Source organism: Salvelinus fontinalis, chromosome 18, assembly GCF_029448725.1.
Source record: "Salvelinus fontinalis isolate EN_2023a chromosome 18, ASM2944872v1, whole genome shotgun sequence".
Lineage (NCBI taxonomy): Eukaryota > Metazoa > Chordata > Actinopteri > Salmoniformes > Salmonidae > Salvelinus > Salvelinus fontinalis.
Genome location: NC_074682.1, coordinates 34706556 through 34715698, shown reverse-complemented (window position 1 = coordinate 34715698; position 9143 = coordinate 34706556). Strand labels below are relative to the sequence as shown.

The window sequence follows — 9143 nt, the reverse complement described above, 5'->3', positions numbered from 1 at the left end:
TGCAGCCAGCATGCCAATTGCATGCTCCCTCAAAGCTTGAGACATCTGTGGCTTTGTGTTTTAACAAAACTGCACTTTTTAGAGTGGCCTTTTGTCCCCAGCACAAGGTGCACCTCTGTAATGATCATGCTGTTTCATCAGCTTCTTGATATGCCCCATCTGTCAGGTTGATGGATTATCTTGGCAAAGGAGAAATGCTCACTGACAGGGATGTAAACAAATTTGTGCACAACATTTGAGAGAAATAAGCTTTTTGTGCATATGAAACATTTCTGGGATATTTTATTTCAGCTCATAAAACCAACACTTAACATGTTGCGTTTATATTTTTGTTCAGTGTAATAAAGTAAAGTATACAGTGAACAGCGAATAAAAGCAATAAGATACATTGAATCTTCCAGGGGGAAAAACACCAACCACTACAGATTTATTTCAAAATAATGTATTTTTATTGTTTGGAACAGTTTAACATACAGCTTAGTTTGGATGAAAAAACAATCAAAATGTTTTTATACATACTCAATACATCAAAAGTATTTTATTTTTCCTTAATCCACTTGTGATTTTTTAAATCACAAATACTGCTTAATTAGCATGGGCATATCTATGCTTTAGGCAAGATATGCCCAGAGCAGAGCCTTTCATGCTGGGCTGTGTAAATGCAAAGAATTTACCATTCAAGCTGCATGTGAAATATGTCAAATTGCCTCTTTTCCTGTGACCACTGACCAGGCTACAGTAAAAAAAACAAGATAATGTTGGCATCTCAACCTGACCTGGTACAGTACATTTAAGGAACAGAGGCCATCTAAAAGTACTGGGACAGACCACAACTGCTACTCCTTCTCTATAATATCTCAGGGTCAGCTAGACTACACTCTGGATCTCATGTTCAGCTCTTATGACGGCACTCAGGCGATGATCTTCTTGACGTAGTTGCGGACATTGACGTGGAGCTGATGTGAGGTGGCACTGAAGATCTGTGGCCAGAGACCTGGTCTCCTCCGATCCATTCCACAGTGCACGGTACACAGGCAGAGTGTACCTCTGTTTCCCCTGGGAGCAAGATACAATGAAACAATCTATTCATATATTATTGCTAAGATACTACTATTTACATGATGTTTAAAGACACTAATCTAACTTTAAACTGACATCTTATATCATAAATATATACATTATATTTACTATAATAAAACATTAAACTGGCCTAAAACACTTGCTTGACAAATACTGTAATTGATGGTTGAGGACCAAATGCATTTGTTTTTCTAACCTGGCAGCTGAGGAAGCTGCGCACATGTTGATATTCTGGCTGGTGCTGATTCTTGGCAATGATCTGGGCCCAGCGCAGTCGTAGCTCAGCGTTGTTTGACTTCACGATGTGAGGGTACTGCTCCTACTGTTTCTCTATATTACCTTATCAAAGTCAGAGTGAAGGTACATGATTGGTGTGACTAATTTCAAAAGTACTTTAAGCACATCCAGACTTACAGGTGCAAGGTACAAAACGTAAAGTAATGAAATAAAGAATAGATAGATATCCTCACACTGATGAATTGGGGTGAATCACATACTGGTAAATCACATGTACAGTACCAGTCAAAAGTTTGGACACACCAACTCATTCAAGGGTTTTTCTTTATTTTTACTATTTTCTACATTGTATAATAATAGTGAAGAAAACAAAACTATTAAATAACATATGGCATCATGTTGTAACCAACAACAAACTATTAAACTAATCAAAATATATTTTATATTTAAGATTCTTCAAAGTAGCCACCCTTTGCCTTGACAGCTTTGCACACTCTTGGCATTCTCTCAACCAGCTTCATGAGGTAGTCACCTGGAATGCATTTCAATTAACAGGTGTGTCTTGTTAAAAGTTAATTTGTAGAATTTCCTTCCTTAATGCGTTTGAGCCAATCAGTTATGATGTGACAAGGTAGGGGCGGTATACAGAATATAGCCCTATTTGGTAAAATACCAAGTCCATATTATGGCAAGAACAGCTCAAATAAGCAAAGAGAAATGACAGTCCATCATTACTTAAAGACATGAAGGTCAGTCAATGTGGAAAATGTCAAGAACTTTGAACGTTCTTTAAGTGCAGTCGCAAAAACCATCAAGCGCTATGATAAACTGGCTCTCATGATGACAGCCACAGGAAAGGAAGACCTAGAGTTACCTGTGCTGCAGAGGATAAGTTCATTAGCGTTACCAGCCTCAGAAATTGCAGCCCAAATAAATACTTCAGAGTTCATCAACTGTTCAGAGGAGACTGCGTGAATCAGGCCTTCATGGTCGAATTGCTGCAAAGAAATAACTACTAAAGGACACCAATAAGAAGAAGAGACTTGCTTGGGCTAAAAAATACAATCAATGGACATTCGACCGGTGGAAATCTGTCCTCTGGTCTGATGAGTCCAAATTGGAGATTTTTGGTTCCAACCGCCGTGTCTTTGTGAGACGCAGAGTAGGTGAATGATCTCCGCATGTGTGGTTCCCACCGTGAAGCATGGAGGAGGTGTGATGGTGTGGGGGTGCTTTATTTAGAATTCAAGTCACACTTAACCAGCATGGCTACCACAGCATTCTGCAGCGATACGCCATCCCATCTGGTTTGCGCTTAGTGAGACTATTATTTGTTTTTCCAACAGGACAATGACTCAACACCTCCAGACTGTTTTAAGAATGGTGCCGAAGGAGATGGCAGTCGTTTTACAATCCTGTAACCAATTGTGCATGTTTTCTCGCGTTATTTGTAAGTTATTTTGTACATAATGTTTCTGTCACCGTGTCTTATGACCGAAAAGAGCTTCTAGATATCAGGACAGCGATTACTCACCCCATACTGGAGGAATACTTTTTGCTTCAACAAGTCAGACAGGAAGGATTTACTTCAGATGCCAGAGAAGACCCTCATCCCCATCATATGCAGGAGAAAAAGACGGAGGTATTGTGGACGAAGATCCGGGTGCCTCGTTAGGATCCGTCGCCGAGAGGGTAATCTACCTTTACCATCGGTCCTATTAGCCAACATACAATCAATCAATAATAAAATAGACGAACTACGATCACGTATATCTTACCAACAGGACATTAAAAACTGTAATATCTATTGTTTCACAGAGTCCTGGCTGAACGACGACATACCATATAGCTAGCGGGTTTTAAGCTTTTTCGTCAGGATAGAAAACTGGCCTCTGGTAAGACAAGGGGTGGCAGTCTATGTATAACAGCTGGTGCACGAAATCTAAGGAAGTCTCAAGGTTTTGCTCACCTGAGGTAGAGTATTGCATGATAAGCTGTAGACCACACTATTTGCCAAATTAGTTTTCATCTGTATTTTTCGTAGCTGTCTACATACCACCACAAACCGATACTGGCACTAAGACCACACTCAATGAGCTTTATACGGCCATAAGCAAACAGGGAAACACTCATCCAGAGGTGGCGCTCCTAGTGGCCAGGGACTTAATGCAGGGAAACTCAAATTCATTTTACCTCATTTAACTCATCAAATCCGTTTTACCCGCGAGCTGTCCAGTGACACAAGCTTACCAGATGAGCTAAATTACTTCTATGCTCGCGATGAGGCAAGTAACACTGAAGCATGCATTAGAGCATCAGCTATTCCGGATGACTGTGTGATCACGCTCTCCATAGCCGACGTGAGTAAGACCTTTTAAACAGGTCAACATTCACAAGGCCGCAGGGCCAGACGGATTACCAGGACGTGTACTCCGAGCATGCGCTGACCAACTGGCATTTTCAACCTGTCCCTGACTGAGTCTGTAATACCAAGATGTTTCAAGCATACCACCATAGTCCCTGTGCCCATGAACACTAAGGTAACCTGCCTAAATGACAACCGACCCATAGCACTCACATCTGTAGCCATGAAGTGCTTTGAAAGGCTGGTCATAGCTCACATCAACACCATTATCCCAGAAACCCTAGACCCACTCCAATTTGCATACCACCCTAACAGATCCACAGATGATGCAATCTCTATTGCACTCAACAATGGCCTTTCCCATCTGGACAAAAGGAACACCTATGTGAGAATGCTATTCATTGACTACATCTCAGCGTTCAACACCATAGTGTCCTCAAAGGTCATCACTAAGCGAAGGACTCTGGGACTAAACACCTCCCTCTACAACAGGATCCTGGACTTCCTAACAGGCCGCCCCCAGGTGGTAAGGGTAGGTAACAACACATCCGCCAAACACACGGGGTGCGTTTTCAGTCACCTCCTGTACTCCCTGTTCACTCATGACTGCATGGCCAGGCACGACTCCAACACCAGGAGGACCGGGCATACCCCCATTCTCATCGACGGGGCTGTAGTGGAGCAGGTTGAGAGCTTCAAGTTCCTTAGTGTCCACATCACCAACAAACTATCATGGTCCAAGACAGTTGTGAAGAGGGCACGACAAAGCCTATTCCCCCTCAGGAGGCTGAAAAGACTTGGCATGGGTCCTAAAAATCCTCAAAACGTTCCACAGCTGCACCATCGAGAGCATCCTGACTGGTTGCATCACTGCCTGGTATGGCAACTGCTCGGCCTCGAACCGCAAGGCACTACAGAGGGTAGTGCTTACAGCCCATTACCTCACTGGGGCCAAGCTTCCTGCCATCCAGGACCTCTATACCAGGCGGTGTCAGAGGAAGGCCCAAAAAATTGTCTAAGACCCCAGCCACCCTAGACATAGACTGTTTTCTTTGCTACCGCACGGCAAGCGGTACCGGAGCGCCAAGTCTAGGTCCAAAAGGCTTCTTAACAGCTTCTACCCCAAAGCCATTCTGCCCCAAAGCCATGAGCTTCTACCCCATTAGCCATGAGCTAATCAAGAGGCTAGCAAAATCCCTCTTTTTCGCTGCTGCTACTCTCCGTTTATTATCTATGCATGGTCACTTTAACTCTACCTTCATGTACATATTACCAACAACGTTTTTCTTCCTATCTTCTTAAAGCTTTGTTGGTTAAGGGCTTGTAAGTAAGCACTTCACTGTAAGGTCTACACCTGTTGTATTCGGCGCATGTGACAAATACAATTTTAATTGATTTTGTAAGGCCTATTTGACCAAGAAGGAGAGTGATGAGTGCTGCATCAGATGACCTGGCGTCCACAATCACCCAACCTCAACCCAATTGAGATGGTTTGGGATAAGTTGGACCGCAGAGTGAAGGAAAAGCAGGCAACAAGTGCTCAGTATATGTGGGAACTCCTTCAAGACTGTTGGAAAAGCATTCCTCATGAAGCTGGCTGAGAGAATGCCAAGAGTGTGCAAAGCTGTAATCAATGCAAAGGGTGGCTACTTGTTACGGGATTTTTGTGTTTAATGACTAAAATATGTATACATTTGACTTAGAATTATAACTAAACAGAATACTACTATATTACTGTAAGAATGAATCTTATTATAATCATAATGTTGAATGTTATGTGTTCCTTGTTAGAAAGAATGGGTTTATCTTCAGACAGGCTAGAATGATGTCTCTACCCAGGGAGGGGAAAGACCTTGGGTTGGTTGTAGATAGTTTAACAGGTGGCAGACAGTAATGAGAACTGTACTGTACTGCCATTGTATCCGAGAGGAGGATGGACATTAAAACCTATGACATCATCTTTATTATATAACCTGATGTAAAATGTATTATGATCAGTACTCTCGAGAATAAACGGTATTGATTGATTGATTTTGAGACTGGTTTCTGTCCATTTAATGCTGATAATTATCTTACAAATTCTTATCTATGGGCAGAGTGTTTTAATTGAATTGGTTGATAAACATAGGAATGAAATTCCTTTAACACTACTTTGAAGAATCTAAAATAGAAAATATATTTTGATTTGTTTAACTCTTTTTTGGTTACTACCTTATTCCATGTGTTATTTCGTAGTTTTGATGTCTTCACTATTATTTTACAATGTAGAAAATAGCAAAAATAAAGAAAAATCCTTGAATGAGTAGGTTTGCCCAAACTTTTGACTGGTACTGTATATCCAGTACAATGATTGTGCTAGGGTTATCAGCGCAGACGTGTTGTTACCATCATGTCCTATCTCTAGGAAGTGGGGACTTCTCTATGATCTTCTCCAGGAAGTAGACGGCCTGATAAGTCTTCCAAGCCTGGATGTTAGTCTTCATGATGCTGGCCATATCCAGGCCCTCGACAGCCCACAGCTCTGACAGCTGCTCAGCAGGCTTCATCAGGCTCTGGCCAGCCGACAAGTCAGGGAGATAGCTGGTGACTGGTTGGCTTCTCTATCAAACTCCAGACCTTGCAAAGGAACCACAGGGAGAGTGAGAGGTCAGATTGTGTCTTTAAGCATGAGAGTGAGCTTATAACAGCAGTCTAAAGTCAACTACCTCAATCTTGTGCATCTCCTTTCTTCTCCAGGTCAGGGAAATACTCCAGGAAGAACTCCAGGGCATCCTCTGCCATAACACTTCAGAACTTGAACTTGTCAATGTAGGCCTGTGAGAAGAAACACCCACATGTCAGACTGCTACCCTGATACCCTCTCTGCAAAAGAGCCTACTACATGCAAGAAGCCTTCATTTCTGTCAAGTAGGACAGTCGAGAGAGGGATGGTGCTCATGTATTAACTTTTTTTTTTTAAGTACCAAGCAGACACTCAGTGTATTTACTGATGAGTAGCACAGTAATATATACAAAATGAGAAGTAACAGAAACCTTGAGGAAGGCATCGAAACAACTCTGATCTCCAGCCAGGTGGGCCAGGTAGGAGACGAAAGAGAAGCCCTTCTCATAGGGCATGTCATTGTAGGTGTCACCAGGGTCAACACCTGAGGGAGGGGAGAAAATACAGATGACATTTGTTGCCTTAACTTAAGCAGTCATGATCGAGTGTATCAGTTCTATTGAGTCTGCAGCTTAAGGCAAAATCTCAGTTAGTTGAACTAATTAAATTGGACTTGGCCTTAGCAGTAAAGGGTAAATGTAAGCCAAGTCTGACCTGGATTGATCTTCACACGCAGTTTGTTGAGTGGGTGGTCCTCTCCGGTGTTGTCCATCTCACACACAATGACGTCAGCAAGCGAGCAGTCTCAGGCCAGGATGCAGGTTGTGACTAAGGTGAGGCAGGGGTTCTCCATGCTCCTGAGGGGGAACGACGGCGTGTTCTCCCTTACTGGCACTCATAACTGCCGTGAAGTCGTCAGGAACCTGTGAGAGGCAGACAGGGCAGTCTTGTGCCAAGATCAATTAATTATCAATCAAATGTATTTATAAAGCCCGTTTTACATCCGCAGATGTCACAAAGTGCTTATACAGAAACCCAGCCTAAAACCCCAATGAGTAAGCAATGCAGATGTAGAAACAACATGCCTGGTGATGGTATCATCCATTACTAATATAGACATGGAGTAGTAGTAGTGGTGGATTAGACCTATTATTCAGAGTGCTGTACTCTTGGACCACAACACATCAAGCAGAGTATGAGGTTTAATAACAGCACAAAATTGAGTCAACAGGATGATAGACAGAAAAGGAAAAAAGCTTGTTTACCCTGCAAAGAGAAAAATAAGATTGACATACAGCAGCACACAATGTTTTTCTGTGGTCATCCTCCCCTGGACATTTGGCTCAGTCAGAGTCCAGTCCAAGGGCTCACCTTCACGGAGGCTGAGTAGGTGCTCTTGGCGGCCAGCGTGTCGAAGCAGGGGAAGAAGGAGCGATTGAGCACGGCCTGGTCCTGGGTGAAGATGTAGGGCTTGGCTTTCTCAGCAGTCTACTCTGGTTCCAGCCAGCACACCTAGTGGGTCAGGGGGAGCAGAGAGACCAGAGCTTGAGTGTGATGGTAGGGGATCACGTTATCTTTACAGCAGCCGAGTAGGGGAGCTTAGTCAAGGGCTCTTCCTTCTCGCCAGTCTGAACAGGCTCCAGCCATGACATCTACAGATGTACGCTGGGTTTAATAAGGGTGGTGCAGTGGTTTAGGGAGAACCACTGTTTATTCATGAATAAGCTCTAAAGTGTTGCACATATGTAAAAAATACTTGCAAGATATGAAGTGAAACTAAAATTATGTAATGCTGCTGGCTATAAATTATGTAATGCTGCTGGTTCAATCTAACCCTGGAATGTAATGAAATTCCAAAGATCTGGAAATCAGCATTTGTCCTACCACTTTTAAAAAAGGGGAGATCCAACTCTTTTAAATAATTATAGGCCAATCTTAAAGCTGTCACCCCTGGTGAAAATACTTGAAACCCTTGTAAGTGAACAGCTAAGAGTTTTTATTTACTAACTCTATTTTATCAATGTACCAATCGGGCTTCAGGAAGACGCATAGCACAATTACAGCAGCCATGAAGGTTTTAAATGATATCACTGAAGCCCTTGACAAAAAACAGCACTGTGTCTCACTTTTTATTGATCTCTCTAAGGCTTTTGATACAGTTGATCATGCTATACTAAGGCAGAGATTGTTGAGTGTAGGTCTTTCGGAGCATGCAGTTGCATGGTTTGCTAACTATCTGTCTGATAGAACTCAGTGCACTCAATTTGATGGGCTTATGTCTGTTAAATTGTCTGTCCTAAATGGTGTGCCCCAAGGCTCTGTACTTGGTCCTCTCTTATTCACTATTTATATAAATGATTTAGACAAAAATGTCCAAAATGCACAACTTCATTTTTATGCTGATGATACTGTTATTTACTGTTGTGCCTCGTCTCTTACAAAAGCTTTCCAGAACTTGCAAACTGCTTTTTATACTGTTCAACATACTTTGTGTCAATTGAAGCTTATCCTCAATACTGACAAAACTAAACTAATGGTGTTTTCTAATGCAAGAAATAGACCTCTGAACCTTTCACCTATTACTACCTGCCAGGGCAAAGAGATTGAGGTTGTAACCTCATATAAATATCTTGGAATTCTAATTGATGATGGCCTCTCTTTTAAATTGCATATTCAACAACTTACAAAAAAACTGAAGCTGAAATTGGGATTTTATTTTAGGAATAAGGCCTGTTTTTCTTTTGAAGCCAGAAGGAGGCTAGTATCAGCTACATTTATGCCTTTACTAGACTATGGGGATATTTTATATATGAATGCTTCCGCTCAGTGTTTGAGATCAATTGACACTCTTTACCATGG

The 9143-nt window shown here is 42.1% G+C and overlaps 1 pseudogene; it reads right to left on the bottom strand.

Annotated features, from left to right (window-relative positions):
- Nucleotides 1-459: 459 nt before the first annotated feature.
- LOC129816026 (aminopeptidase B-like) lies at nucleotides 460-7936 on the bottom strand (annotated as a pseudogene).
- Between the last annotated feature and the right edge of the window lie 1207 nt (nucleotides 7937-9143).